The 16,580-nt window shown below is 36.5% G+C and overlaps 1 long non-coding RNA gene across 1 annotated transcript; it reads left to right on the forward strand.

Annotated features, from left to right (window-relative positions):
* The first annotated feature begins 3,658 nt into the window (after positions 1–3,658).
* LOC120476419 (uncharacterized) lies at positions 3,659–10,402 on the forward strand. Its single transcript, XR_005622155.2, has 5 exons — positions 3,659–5,206; positions 6,359–6,428; positions 6,571–6,635; positions 8,320–8,394; positions 10,181–10,402. It is a non-coding gene; the product is annotated as an uncharacterized LOC120476419 (long non-coding RNA).
* The last annotated feature ends 6,178 nt before the right edge of the window (positions 10,403–16,580 follow it).

A 16,580-nucleotide genomic window follows, 5' to 3' on the forward strand; every position in this document is an offset into this window, starting at 1 on the left:
GTTGATATTTTGTTGGTTTTAGGTTGTGGTATTAACTTACCAAAATACAACGTCAAGCCAACGTCTCCTGAGAACGTCATATTTACGTCAAAAACTGACATTTAGTCGTGACGTATGGTGACCAAAACCCAACATGTTCTTAACGTCATAATGGTAACGTCCACACAACGTCAAATTTTAACATCATTAGACGTTGATATTTTGTTGGTTTTAGGTTGTGGTATTAACTAACCAAAATACAACGTCATGCCAACGTCTCCTGACAACGTCATATTTACGTCAAAAACTGACATTTAGTCGTGAGGTATGGTGACCAAAACCAAACATGTTCTTAACGTGATAATGCATCGTCCACACAACGTCAAATTCTAACATGATTAGACGTTGATATTTTGTTGGTTTCAGGTTGTGGTATTAACTTACCAAAATACAACGTCAAGCCAACGTCTCCTGAGAACGTCATATTTACATCAAAAACTGACATTTAGTCGTGAGGTATGGTGACCAAAACCCAACATGTTCTTAACGTCATAATGGTAACGTCCACACAACGTCAAATTTTAACATCATTAGACGTTGATATTTTGTTGGTTTTAGGTTGTGGTATTAACTAACCAAAATACAACATCATGCCAACGTCTCCTGACAACGTCATATTTACGTCAAAAACTGACATTTAGTCGTGAGGTATGGTGACCAAAACCCAACATGTTCTTAACGTCATAATGGTAACGTCCACACAACGTCAAATTTTAACATCATTAGACGTTGATATTTTGTTGGGTTCAGGTTGTGGTATTAACTTACCAAAATACAACGTCAAGCCAACGTCTCCTGAGAACGTCATATTTACGTCAAAAACTGACATTTAGTCGTAAGGTATGGTGACCAAAACCCAACATGTTCTTAACGTCATAATGGTAACGTCCACACAACGTCAAATTTTAACATCATTAGACGTTGATATTTTGTTGGTTTTAGGTTGTGGTATTAAGTAACCAAAATACAACGTCATGCCAACGTCTCCTGACAACGTCATATTTACGTCAAAAACTGACATTTAGTCGTGAGGTATGGTGACCAAAACCAAACATGTTCTTAACGTGATAATGCATCGTCCACACAACGTCAAATTCTAACATGATTAGACGTTGATATTTTGTGGGTTTCAGGTTGTGGTATTAACTTACCAAAATACAACGTCAAGCCAACGTCTCCTGAGAACGTCATATTTACGTCAAAAACTGACATTTAGTCGTAAGGTATGGTGACCAAAACCCAACATGTTCTTAACGTCATAATGGTAACGTCCACACAACGTCAAATTTTAACATCATTAGACGTTGATATTTTATTGGTTTCAGGTTGTGGTATTAAGTAACCAAAATACAACGTTAAGCCAACGTCTCCTGAGAACGTCATATTTACATCAAAAACTGACATTTAGTCGTGAGGTATGGTGACCAAAACCCAACATGTTCTTAACGTGATAATGCATCGTCCACACAACGTCAAATTCTAATATCATTAGACGTTGATATTTTGTTGGTTTCAGGTTGTGGTATTAACTTACCAAAATACAACGTCAAGCCAACGTCTCCTGAGAACGTCATATTTACGTCAAAAACTGACATTTAGTCGTGACGTATGGTGACCAAAACCCAACATGTTCTTAACGTCATAATGGTAACGTCCACACAACGTCAAATTTTTAACATCATTAGACGTTGATATTTTGTTGGTTTCAGGTTGTGGTATTAACTAACCAAAATACAATGTCATGCCAACGTCTCCTAACAAAGTCATATTTATGTCAAAAACTGACATTTAGTCGTGAGGTATGGTGACCAAAACCCAACATGTTCTTAACGTGATAATGCATTGTCCACACAACGTCAAATTCTAACATCATTAGACGTTGATATTTTGTTGGATTCAGGTTGTGGTATTAACTAACCAAACTACAACGTCAAGCCAACGTCTCCTGACAACGTCATATTTACGTCAAAAACTGACATTTAGTTGTGAGGTATGGTGTCCAAAACCCAACATGTTCTTAACGTCATAATGGTAACGTCCACACAACGTCAAATTTTAACATCATTAGACGTTGATATTTTGTTGGTTTCAGGCTGTGGTATTAACTAACCAAAATACAATGTCATGCCAACGTCTCCTAACAAAGTCATATTTATGTCAAAAACTGACATTTAGTCGTGAGGTATGGTGACCAAAACCCAACATGTTCTTAACGTCATAATAGTAACGTCCACACAACGTCAAATTTTAACAGACGTTGATATTTTATTGGTTTCAGGTTGTGGTATTAACTAACCAAAATACAACGTTAAGCCAACGTCTCCTGAGAACGTCATACGTCAAAAACTGACATTTAGTCGTGAGGTATGGTGACCAAAACCCAACATGTTCTTAACGTGATAATGCATCGTCCACACAACGTCAAATTCTAACATCATTAGACGTTGATATTTTGTTAGTTTCAGGTTGTGGTATTTACTAACCAAAATACAACATCAAGCCAACGTCTCAACACAACGTCCTATGACAAACATTTATTTGTGATGTGTGGTGACCAAACCCCAACATCATGTTGACGTCATAATGTTGATGTCCGCACAATGTCAAATTCTGAAAACATTAGATGTTGTTATTTTATTGGTTTTAGGTTGTGGTATTAACTAACCAAAATACAACGTCAAGCCAACATCTTGAGACAATGTCATATTTACGTCAAACATTGACATTTAATCGTTAGGTATGGTGACCTTAAAAATCTTAAAAATCTCCTTAACGTCATAATGATAACTTCAACACAATGTCAAATTCTAACATCATTAGACGTTGATCTTTTGTTATTTTTAGGTTGTGTTGTAAAGTAACTAAAATCCAACGTTGAGCCAATGTTTCAAACCAATATCACATTGACGTCAAATACTGACATTTAGTGGTGAGGTATGGTGACCAAAATCAAACGCCACCTTGATGTCATTATGGTAACGTCCATATAACGTCAATTCTAACATCATTAGACGTTAATATTTTGTTGGTTTTAGGTTGTGATTTAACTAACCAAAATACAATATCAAACCAACATCTCCAGACAATGTCATATTTAAGTCAAACATTGACATTTAGTCGTTATGTATGGTGACCACAACCTAACATCTCCTTAACGTCATAACATCCACACAATGTCAAATTCTAACATCATTAGACGTTGATCTTTTATTATTTTAAGGTTGTGTTGTAAAGTAACTAAAATCCAGTTTGAGACGTTGAGCCAACGTCTCAAACCAACATCATATTGTTGTCAAATACTGACATTTAGTCATGAGGTATAGTGACCAAAAATCCACGTCTCTTCAACGTCATTATGATAACGTTAAATTCTAACATCATTAGACGTTGTTCTTTTGTTATTTTTAGGTTGAGTTGTAAAGTATCTAAAATCCAACATTGAGCCAACGTTTCAAGCTAACGTCATAATGATGTCAAATACTATGTTTTGTTGGGTCACAATCTCACTTCTAAATTGTCATGAGGTACAGTATGGTGGTCTAAACCCAGCAATGTCACTATAACATCTAGACAACACAACATTCCATTATTAGATGTTTTTGTTTTGTTGACTGCACATCATGGTTAGCCTACTAAACAAAACACAAATGTCAGCATGCTAATGTACATATACATCTTAAATAGGATACATCAACATTAGACATATTTGGTATGATTTCAGTTGTGGTCTTGGGTAAGAGAAATTCAATGTCTAAAATACACTAACTTCATACTTATGAATAATTCAGACTGAAGTCTTTGTGACCTAAACGTCAAACTTACTGTAAGCATTGCTCTTTATTGGTGATAGTTTGGATTATCCATAGATTTTCTTGTTCATGCAAGTGTAATAGATCAAGTTGACCCAGTGTGTTCCCTGTCAGAAGAACAAGCTCTTCACCAGGAGTGTGCTGATCTAAAAATGAATGAAGTACTACATGCAAGCATGCAACTGAAAGACTGAAGGTGTGCCCAACACACATTGGTTTGGGATTTATTAATGGTTTATTCTTATGTCTACAATAATGAATCATGAACCACCCTGTGTTATTTTGCATATTTACAAAAAAAATCAGCTGGGTTGATGCTCAAAATTATGTTGTTTGCAGGTGTATACAGTACACTTTATTCAATTTGGAGAAGCACATTCCCGGCAAGATTTACATTCTCACAAGAGGGAAAGACTTTATGGTTCAAAATTGGATGATCTACATTATGGAACAGCAAATAAGTTGTGCATTTGGGTAATCAAAATCTCGGTAACACTTTACAATAAGGTTCATTAGTAACTACATACATTAACTAAGAATAAAAAATACTTCTTCAGCATTTGTTAATTTCAACATTTACTAATATTTTATTAAAATCTTGTTAACATTAGTTAGTGCACTGTGAACTAACATGAACAAGCAATGAACAACTGGATTTAAATGTATTGCTCATGGTTAGTTCATGTTAGTTAATACATTAACTAATGTTTAATAAATGAACCTTATTGTAAAGTGTTTCCAAAATCTCCAAAGTCACAATACAGCAGTTTATTGGAGACTAATGAATTCAGAATTCAGGCAGTGACAGGGTAACAGTATGAGTAATCATCTGTATAGCATATGTCCAACAACCTGACAGTTTTATCTTTTTAATTAGGGCTACTTATCAGGTGAGTTGGACCTCATGGACCTGAAATTTTAGTTATAGCGTATATAACACATATGGCCTTCATTTGGATTCCATGAGAAACAGACATACATTGCACCCAATTTCTTTATCAAGTTGTGCTTAACAGTGCAGCTGTCAGACAAACGCAGTAGTTATTTTTAATAATGATAATAATATGAATAACAATAATAATAAAATCAATTTAGCCTATTGAAGTGTGCAACAGTTTTTAGAATGTTGCAGGTAACCCAAGAAATTTTAAATGAATCCCTAACCAATCACAGTTAGGCATCAATTTGAAATTAATTCCTAACCAATCACAGTTAGGCATCAATTTCCTCCGCTCTACCCTCTTGTGGGAAAGACGAAGACCTCCCACCCGTTCCACTCCACTCCAGCAGCCATTATACTGTCTGCGCGGGCACTGGCCTGCACAACTTTCAACATCTGGATATACCTGCTGTGGAAGGTGAGTGAACAGAGGTAACGAAAATTTAAATAAATATTGGTGTTTATTAGTTTTATTTTATTTTATGTGGACTGGGCTGCGCGAGAATTTCTACCTGGCCTACTATTTAACTACCAAAGCAGTTACCTAGTTGATGTAGTTAAAAGTGACTTTTATATAATAACTAACTACTAGTACAAGTAGTGATATAGGAATGATCCCTCAGCGCACATTTGTCAGACTGAAATGCACGTGCGCCGGCTGTCCGGTTCGCTGGGGGTATGGCCGCTGTTGTTGGAGGAGTCGGGAAACGGCTAGCATGTGAATGCATTAATTTATATTAATTTTACAGAGCCCTTCACATGACACGCAAAATATATACACAGTATATATTTTTTTACATAGTGGCTATAACGTTACTTGTCCTTATTTGTCGTGGATTCTAGATCACTGTTGTAAAATGTGCTTGTGGGACGTCAATGTAAGTTATAAGGATTTTCGACAGCCAATTTTAAAATACAAAGAAATAAGCTTAATAATGATATGATTAAATGTTTATTTATCTAGATGAATTGGCAGTAGCCTTAAAAAATGTCATGTGGTCCGAATGTGATTTATTTTATTTTATTTCCTGCTTAACCATTTTATTTTTTACAAGTTCTGGTAACGCTTTACAATACGGGTGCACTTAAGCATTAATTCATACTACTTAACTAATGCACAGATAATCACGAGTCAATGTATGACACAATTATACTGCATCTGCAACTAATAACGTCTATATTAATATTTTAAGTAATATATTAATTAATTGATTAAATGTGCCATAATGTATTAATTCATGAATAATATATTTTATTAACAGTGTAAATAAATGTGTAAATTACCACAATGTATGTACTTCAGTTGTTGGCTTTAATTAATCATTAGCTTATGATTTGCAAGGGTATCATTATTTAAATATTACTAATTGTTAAGTAATATGTCATAGTACAATAATGTGGAAGTCAAAACCAAAATGACATAGCCTATTGCAATTAGTTAATAGTCAATACATTACATATGGCATACATTATCTGTGCAATGTGCATTGTTACCACAGTTCTCCGAAATTAAAGTTTGCCTTTCTTTTGAGTTTTTGTAAATAATGATCTCATGTTTTTGTTTTATAAGGGCAGGCATCAACAGTTGAGGAAATGTCCTTGATAAATCTCTCAACTGCCTGGAGGAAAAGCAGATACCGGTAAGGACATACAGTCATATACTGTATAATGCAATTTTTATAATGTGCAGTGTTTCAATCCCCGTGCGACTTGCAACCGTCATGGGGATACACTGTTAACCTTTTTTGTGTTTAAACTAAAATACTGTTCCTCTAATTTCAGATTAATAGCTTGTCCAATGATGGAGAAATACATTTAAAGGACAATGGGAAAAGGATCATGGAGAAGTAAGTTTTTATATTAGCAGTTCTTGGCAGAATCATGTGTTATTTTATCTGGATGTTGTCACAGACAAGTTGATGAAGTTGACTATCCATCCGTCTGTCTGTTTAATTAGAGATGTGTGTGATGACTAATTTTAAAGTCATTTAAACAGAGGTTTAGTAAGCGACTAGGCTTGCTACGATAGTCGGTGTTGAGGCAGGCATACACGGTGCAAGTTCGGACACTCGTAATGGAGGTCGTAAGATATTGCATTTCAGGAGTCAGTTAACTTGATAATCACGTCAAAACAGCCGGTACACGGCACGACTGTCCTGCACAAATCTTATCTAATATTAATTTCTGTCACTGCTGTGAACTGACCACTGCATAGAATATGAAAAATATGAATATCTTCGTGAATCAGCTGTCAACAACAGGCCTAAACCAGCCATGGTACCAGCACAAAAACACAATCATTAAAATATCGAGACATATTTTTGTCCATATTGCGCACCCCTAATGTAAGGTATTTTTTTTATTTTTTTTATTTCTTCAGGTCTTAACAATCCTTAAATTTGCCTTTTAAAAAAGTGTGCATAAACCCTACTGGTGAAAAACAGGCAGACTCCCCGAATTGTTTAAACATTTTTTAAAATTATCGGGAAGTGCTCGGCTTGGCTCGTAATTCCTCTCACACGTTGCGAACATGTGAGCACCATCGATATCCATGCGATCATCGGCGAGCGCGTAAATCTTGAGCCGAACAAGAGTCGACACACAGATCAGCAACATGAGTCAGTTTCTTTCATCACAAGAGTGAGGAGCTGACTGACAAGGTGACTGCGGAATAATGTGTCACAGCGAAATGTAAAAGCGCCTATTTAAGTGAATTTGTCATTGCACTGTTTTGTTGTTGTGTAATTTAAAAATGAAACTAACATGTGCACGGCCACACGTGTCAACGTGCACGGACTGAGCAGAACAGAAATGTACAGAACTCCCTTTGACATGTGTGGCCGTGCACATGTTAGTTTTGTTTTCAAATTAGCACCAATTCACCTTTGGCTAAGCCCCGCCCCCCTAAGTTACTGTTGTTACATCTGTCAAACTTCATCTGCACTCTGCATGGCTTATGCTGTAACAGCTCTTCCTGCTGAAATGTTATCAAACTTTTATAAAGCAGCAAATAAAGTGTCCGATAAAAGTAGGCAAAAGGGGCTGCAATATGCGTTCAAAGGCTATATTCAAGACAAACAGGTGAAATGCAAGAAACAACAAGGCATCCAAATACGTTTACATTTGCCTTTAAATTAGCTTTTTAAAAGCCCCGCCAGTGATACCGGTATTGCTGGTGTTGTCCACACGTTGATTAGCCGGTGGGAAAATATCCTCGCCGTCACATACCTATAACTGACTAGTCTAAAATTAACAAACCCGTGCAGTTAAAATAGGAACACTGTACATCTGATTCAATTAAAACACTCAATTTACCATTCCAATATGCAATATCCAAATGTGATATTAAATATTTAGATTTTTCTATATGTTTAAATCCTTCCTGACCTTTGGAATCAACACCAGGCCAACAGTGGAACCAGTGTGACATCTAGATATGACAAACTTACTAAACTATAACAATCGTTATATAATGTGTTGTATATAATTAATTATTTGGACATTTCAATTCTCTTCCTTTTGTATCCACAGGTTGATGACAAAGGAGGTAATGGCCAGTTTCAATATGAAGGGCGGGAAAGGAACATCTTTACAATGTTGTCACAGGTAAAAAAAACTATATATATATAGTATATATATATATATATATATATATATATATATATATATATATATTGACGATCATGTGTCCCCAGTGAAGCTGACTTTTAATTTTACGGGCGGCCCTGAGCACACAGCGCTCCTATTCTTCGTCTTCATTAGTTTATGCTCTCTGTTTAACAGTTTTGTCTAATACGTTACTGGATATAACCTGTTGTTGGATAGAACAAAGAAATTAAACTGTATAAGAAGAAGTATTATAGTTTTTGCTTTTATATTATTAGTAACAAACAGGCAAACACTATTAATAGTTTCTCATATTCAGCAAATATACGCATTTATATAATTTAAACAAATCTTTGAATATTAAAAAAAAAACATTTAATTTCACAATCCTTGCAGACTTTGCCGAATCCAGCTGTCAGATATTCTGAAGTGTACACAGACGTTCAATCCCGGTCAGTCCGTGTGAATAAGTTCAGCTTCACTGGGGACACATGATCGACAAACTTTAAACCTTTGATTTCAAACTATGCTGGCGCTATATTCAGTTGCCCTCTGCCATATTCATGTCATTTACACTGTGTGCTAAATGTAAAATGAGTGTCACGTTGTCTTTATTTGAAAAAAAAAAAAATGTGGTTCCTAGTGCGCACAAACTTACTGAGTGCCAGGTTGATTGCATTATCTTTTTATTCATATTTTTTTCAAACAATTTCTTTATATGTGAAAAATACTGTAATAGCATATAATTACAGAATCAAGAAGTTACAGAATCAAGAAGTTACAATCTAAAATAAGGATGTTAAGGATGTTTAATTTATAGATGTTTTTAATTCATTTGCAGATTATTTATTTAAATATCAATTCATATCTTAGTATATCAGACATGTATCGTTCGTTGCCAGTCTTAATTTTCTTGATAGTGCAAGTGCATCTCAAAATTGGGAAGATCACGATTATGATCATGTATCGTGATTGTTTCTTAAAAGATTGTGATATGAAATTTTGGTAAGAATGCCCACACCTACTCTAACTGTTGTTTTTACATTCAATCTGATGTCTTTTAAATGTTCATTAAGCTTAAGATTAACATTTTTGCTTGGAATGTCTGATCGCCATTTGTGAACAGCATCAAAAGAAATATCTCTCTTTTGATGAGTTACAGCATGTACATGCAAGAATGTTACATGTGTATGGCCCTTAAAGCTAGGGTAGAATTTTTTTTCCAAAAACTTGTTGAAAGTGTGTTCCTATCCTGGTAGCTACTGTATATACATATATAGGATGTCCTACCTGTTTGTCAATATATATATTTGCATACCTCTACGCAACTTGTTTGCAAAGTGAAACGTCATCAACGTGTTCAATATATGCATAGAAATTGAGAATAGAAGCCAAACATTAGCGATTTCTCTTGAACCAACATTTGAAAAGGGTTTTATTTAAAAAAAAATAAAAATAATTATGAAATTGTATTTTTGCTAAATGTTTTTTTTTAACCTTTTTTTTTCATTATTCACATTCATTATTATTGTAATGTCTCACCAGTGAATGAGACACGAGTTAATCTAAAAGCATTGCACTCTCTTCCACCAACTCTTTGGTTATTTGGCTTTTGAGATGCTCTGAATCATATCGATTGCTTTCCAAGCTAGCTTGCTATTGCTAGCCCCTCTGAAATGTCCTACCCTAGCTTTAAGACTGTTTGGAATTCAATGTTTTAATGCTTAATGTAGTGCATCATATCTTATATTCCCTATAAATTTTATTTTTCAAATATTTCTTACAGAGTGTCTAGAGGACTTCAAAGGAGACGGAGGCAAACATTGGAGCGGCTGTCGCCGTATGTTTAAAATATGCCCCAGACAGGCAGGGGCGGAGGTTGCAGGAAAAAAAAATTGTACGATTTTAGAATAAGGATAATAATGTTAAGTATAAATGGTTGAAAACCTTCTGTTAAAATAATGTAAAAAATAAAAAAGAATAAAATAAAAGGTTATTTTATAATCCATTTAATTTCTTTGTCATTTATCTAATAAACATCATTTGTGGATTACAGTTCACTAAAAATTTAATTACTTTTCTGTTTGCTCTTGTCTTAAGATAAATACTTTTGGGTTGTCTTGCATTGGATCTTGACCTCTGTTCGAACCTTGTTGTTACATGAAGTTTCTTTTGATGAAACTTCATGTAGTTTTATGTCATGCCAACAAAATTACCATATATTTCTTTAAAGTTGGAATTTGACAGCTTAATGTTGTGTTTTGACAGATATCTGACATCAAAAATTCATTGTCTGTCCACGGTTGGACGTCAGCCCAACATGTGAGTTTGATGTTTAGCTTAACATTGGGGTCTGACACTTAAAACTGATTCATTTTCAACCAAAAGGCAATGTCCAACGTTGGAGGTTTACCCAACACCGGGTTGACGTAACTCAACATCAGACTGACGTTTATCTTCAATGTTGGACAGACGTTGCAATTTGGTTGAAAATGGAAATCGGGTTGATGTAAAAACCCAATGTCAGACTGACGTCAACATCCAATGTTGGACAGACGTTGCATTTTGGTTGAAAATGAAAATCGGGTTGACGTCATAACCCAACGTTAGTCTGTCGTCAATATCCAACGTTGGACAGATGTTGCATTTTGGTTGGAAATGAAAATCAGGTTGACGTCATAACCCGACGTCATAACCCAACGTCAGTCTGTCGTCAACATCCAATGTTGGACAGACGTTGCATTTTGGTTGAAAATGAAAATCGGGTTGACGTCATAACCCAACGTCATAACCCAACGTCAGTCTGTCGTCAATATCCAACGTTGGACAGACGTTGCATTTTGATTGGATATGAAAATCGGGTTGACGTCATAACCCGACGTCATAACCCAACGTCAGTCTGTCGTCAATATCCAACGTTGGACAGACGTTGCATTTTGATTGGATATGAAAATCGGGTTGACGTCATAACCCGACGTCATAACCCAACGTCAGTCTGTCGTCAATATCCAACGTTGGACAGACGTTGCATTTTGATTGGATATGAAAATCGGGTTGACGTCATAACCCGACGTCATAACCCAACGTCAGTCTGTCGTCAATATCCAACGTTGGACAGACGTTGCATTTTGATTGGATATGAAAATCGGGTTGACGTCATAACCCAACGTCAGTCTGTCGTCAATATCCAACGTTGGACAGACGTTGCATTTTGATTGGATATGAAAATCGGGTTGACGTCATAACCCGACGTCATAACCCAACGTCAGTCTGTCGTCAATATCCAACGTTGGACAGACGTTGCATTTTGATTGGATATGAAAATCGGGTTGACGTCATAACCCAACGTCAGTCTGTCGTCAATATCCAACGTTGGACAGACGTTGCATTTTAATTGGATATGACAATCGGGTTGACGTCATAACCCAACGTCAGAGTAACGTTGGATTCTGACGTCAACCCGATTTTCATATCCAATCAAATTGCAACGTCTACCCAACGTTAGGGTCCAACGTCAATATAACGTCATATTGACGTCCAGTGCCTGCTGGGCATATTTCATCCAAACAAAATCAATTCCAAGCAATCCCCGTTTACTAAAACATGGTAATTGGACTAAAGCAGGACACCTGGGTGGCTTTCAGATGAAATTGCAATTTGCTTGGAATGATTATTAAGATTTTCTACATTTCAAAATAATTAGTGCAGGAATTTGAAAGCATGTGTTAGCATTTGAAAAATACACAGTCTATCTGTTTTAATAATTTACTTTAGTAGAATGAAAAAATAAAAATCAGTTATTTGATTTAGGAAAAACATGTTGCCTTTATAATAACAACCGCGCTTCATTCTCACACAGTTTGTTTTGCTTTTTTCATTATGCCTTTATATTTAAAAAGCCATTATTATTTACAGTAATACCTTGATGTGCTCTATGAAATCTTCAGGCTCTTCTAGAACACGTTTCATGATTATTCTCCTCATATTCTCCATTGTTGCGGCTCCTCTCTTCCCAGTCTGTCAGTAACGCTCTGTTTACTTCCTGTCTCTATGAAGCCCCTCCTCCTGAAAAGCACACTGTGCTCTGATTGGTCGGCTGGAGCAGTGTGTTTGTGATTGGTCGAGCGCTTCGAGTGTTTTTGGGAAATGTCCCGCCCCTTTCCATAACCGCCAGTTTAACACACTACTAACTAACTCAACCAGGCCCCGCCCCTTTATTATGCGCATTAATTATTATAATGAGGAATATTGTGACGTGTCCGTTCCCGGGAGAAACTCGAGACTACAATGGAGGCGTTTCAGGAGTTCAGGAACACTGACACTCATATAGAGAAGAGCTGGAGCATCACACACACTAAACACAGATGAACATGGAAGAATAGCATAATAACCAAATCTTCGAATTATAGCAAAGTCAAAAGATGCAAACCTGAAGCAGTGATCTGTTCTCGCCCATTATGTTGTTGAAAGACTGTGTCAAATGTCGTTGGATTGCAATTAGGTAAATTCCTCTTCCCGTCATCCCGATTCAAATTCCAATTCTTCATCCGGCAGGCTGTGACCAACTCAATCGGGGATCTCAAAGGGACTCGTTCGTGAACAGTGATTTCCCAGAGCCTGCAGAGAGAGGCAAGAGAAAGGGGAACGCATAGGGAATGCATTGGGTGTGCGGGGCGTTCGAGGACACACTCTCATCATGTACGACTACGGCCTCTTTCAGGATCTTGTCCAATTACGCATTCGAATGTGAACCTTGGACCTCCTTAAAATGTATCTGTGCACTTCAGCTATTCGTGATTTTTAAAGCTAAAACACAGCAGAAGAGCTTTATATTCCTGACGTGTGCCATCAGCGGAGACTCCGACCCAAACGGGGTCATGGGCCTCGTGGTGTAGTCCTAGGACGTCAGGAACGCTTGTAGCATCTTCACGGTTCTCAGGTCTTCCCCTCGTTATGGGCTTATACTCTGGGGGAAATGAGCAATCATCTCCGATGGAGATATCTCAACGCAGATCCCAGATTAGCATGAAGCGCGTAGCCGCATTTATAAACACAGACAAAAGCGGAGATTAATGAGTCGCGGAGGTGTCCCGCGGCGAGGGAAGCGAGTCGTTAGCGCCACGGGCCACCAGACACTTCACACACTCCTCTTCACACGGGCACACACTCCTGAGAAGTGTTTGAAAACGGCATGGCATGTTTTAAAGTAGGCGCTGTTGTAAAAAGTTGATCCCAGTCTATATATGGAACCGACCCGATCACACTAAATGCGACTTTATAGCACGCATGTGTATCGTCGTGTAATTTATATGCTAAAGTGAGCTTTTACGTGCATACACTCTTAGAAGAAATGGTTCTATTTAGAACCAGAAATGGTTCCATCCCCCGCTTCATATTTGGAACTCCAAAATGGTTCTATATAGAACCATTTTTTTTTTAGTAAAAGGTTCTATTGGCCAAGTACGGAACCCCAGGGTTCTATATAGGAACCCTTTTTTTTAAGAGTCTATAGAACCTTTTAGGGGTTCCAAATACGTATCGCTGATAGAACCTTTTAAGGTTCTATATAGAACCTTTTCTTCTAAGAGTGTATGATATGCATTGGTTGGTTAGGGTAGGTTTAGGTGTGGGGTGGGGTGTGTGTGTATTACACGCAAATGAACTGCATATCAAATGCACGCGAAAAACTGCATATAAATTACACGACAATACACGATGCATGTTACGTGAGAACAGGCTGATGAAACACATGACAGCCTCCATATAGGATCGTGAAGGATTCTGTCAGGTGCTTCATATCTAGAGTTCAGGATGGGATCATTTTATGGATTTAGTTATGGATTCATTCATTTTATTATTATTATTACTTTTTTTTTTTTTATTTTGATCGATGAATGAGTTGACATACACACAAGCGTCTGAGGTTACAGGTGTGCAGGACGCATGGCAACGTCTCGTTCCCTTCTCAGGGATCATGTGGGTAACCTGAGCCGTTGCCTTTCGAGTGAACTCGCGCTGCGTCCATGAAGACTCTTTGGGGAGCGATATGCACACTTCGCCATGCTGATGAAAAGTCTGTCCCGGTGTTGAAGGAGTTGAAGGAGCAAATTATTTCCTTTGCATAAAATCATTGACTACTTTAAACTCTGACACACAGTCAGGGAACTTTACAGATTTGAGTAAGGGATTTAGTCCATTTCTTGAATTTAACAGGATCGTTTATTTATATCTCAAATTAAGACAGTTATCACATTTTGAATTTTTAATCAGATGTATGCACTTATTTCTTAATGCACTGTGCCCAGTCTAATTGACATGTGTTTTCTGTGCTTTAACCCTTGTCTGGTGTTTTAGTAATGAAAGCTGAAATGGATTCATTAAACCATGAGATGCTTTGAATCTTCTGAAAGGAGCATGTTTCTCATTTCAATTTAATTGAAAATATTAACATAACTGTATGCCTAATATGCCTGAATGGCTCTGTTAAAAAAAGTTTTATCTTGTATTCAATTAAGAATTACATTACACAAGATGTGTAAACTATATACTGTAGGCCAGTGCAAAAGAAAAAAGATACTTTGCGTCACCTGGATATTACTGAGGGAAAAAGTATAAAAAAGTCAAAGTATGACTCTAACTTGAAATGAATCATTTGAATGAAGCAAATCATTTGCTGGAACCGAGTCACTGAAATGATTCAGATTTCCAAATACAGTTATAAACAGCTTTAAATGTAGATTGCTACATTTAGTTACCCATCTTCATGCAGTAAACAAAGCTTGCGAGAACAAAGATGACATATTTGAAGGCTTAATAAGATTCACAAATTGTGCCCGAGAAAAAGTTGTGTTTAGCCAGAAGAAGGTGAAAGTCCTGATAGAAATTACTGGAGATCTCGCAGCCGTGATTACTGTCTCTGATTAGAGCCGGTGTTTCGACCCTGATTGCACCTTGTGAAGTTTGATAGGCTGCAAAAAAAAGTATTGTTTCATGTGCACACATAATCAGAGAAATCATTTTAAAAACAATGTTGATAATGTGAACACCGTCGATGAATTTCTTGCACATGAAGCGATGCTCACTCGGGTTGGTTCTCTAATCAAGTGCGAGAGTCTCTTCCATGTTAATCCAGTGACTCTACATTTCATACTTACTTTTCCAGATTAAATGAACATGGCAATAACACAAATGATGAGTACAGGGTCTGATTATTGATCAGACTTAGTTCCTCACACAGTACTATGACCTTTAAACACTTTTACCATAATGCATGAATTATAAACAAATGCATCTTGATGTTTGTGACACATACGCAGCTCTGTGTGTTTGCAATTTCTGATACAATAAATATTATTTACAGTAAACTGGGTCACTTTCAGATGCTGTTCATGAATCACGTGTTAATGAACACAATGATGCTCTTAAACACTATAAATATATTTATTTAGTTAATTACACATCCACAGTGATTTGATAATCACACAGAGCCTTATTAGTTTTGTTTCAACAACCGTCATAACAAAACATTGCAGATTGTTTCGGATAAAACTTTTATCTCCACTTACTGGACGTTTCTATGGAAGCCCTGAACTGCAACCTAAAAAAACAAAAGAATCTGTAAAAAAAAAGAAAATAGCATTTTGAGATTAAAGTCGAAACATTTCGAGATTAAAGTAAAAAAATTTCGAGATTAAAGTCGAAACGTTTTGAGATTAAAGTCGAAATGTTTTGAGATTAAAGTCGAAATGTTTTGAGATTAAAGTCGAAACGTTTTGAGATTGAAGTCGAAACATTTCGAGATTAAAGTCGAAACGTTTTGAGATTAAAGTCGAAACGTTTTGAGATTAAAGTCGAAACGTTTCGAGATTAAAGTCGAAACATTTTGAGATTAAAGTCGAACCGTTTTGAGATTAAAGTCGAAACATAACGATAATACAGTCTTCCATAGGAGTGTGTGCATTCATAACAGTGCGCGTCCACTGGCTCAGAGCGCGCACGTGTGTGTGTTTGTGTAAAGAAATGCACTTGTGTAGTCGAACTGCCATGGATTAACACAAAATAGTAGCTTTTTAGTAGCTTTTTTAATAGTAGCTGGGCTTTCAACAAAATTCTACACACGTGCTAGTGGCAGTGTTTCTTTAATCTCTGAGAAATCATTTTAAAAACGATTAATTTCTTAGACATGA

The sequence above is a fragment of the Pimephales promelas genome, chromosome 22 (genome assembly GCF_988280905.1).
Source record: "Pimephales promelas chromosome 22, fPimPro1.hap1.1, whole genome shotgun sequence".
Lineage (NCBI taxonomy): Eukaryota > Metazoa > Chordata > Actinopteri > Cypriniformes > Leuciscidae > Pimephales > Pimephales promelas.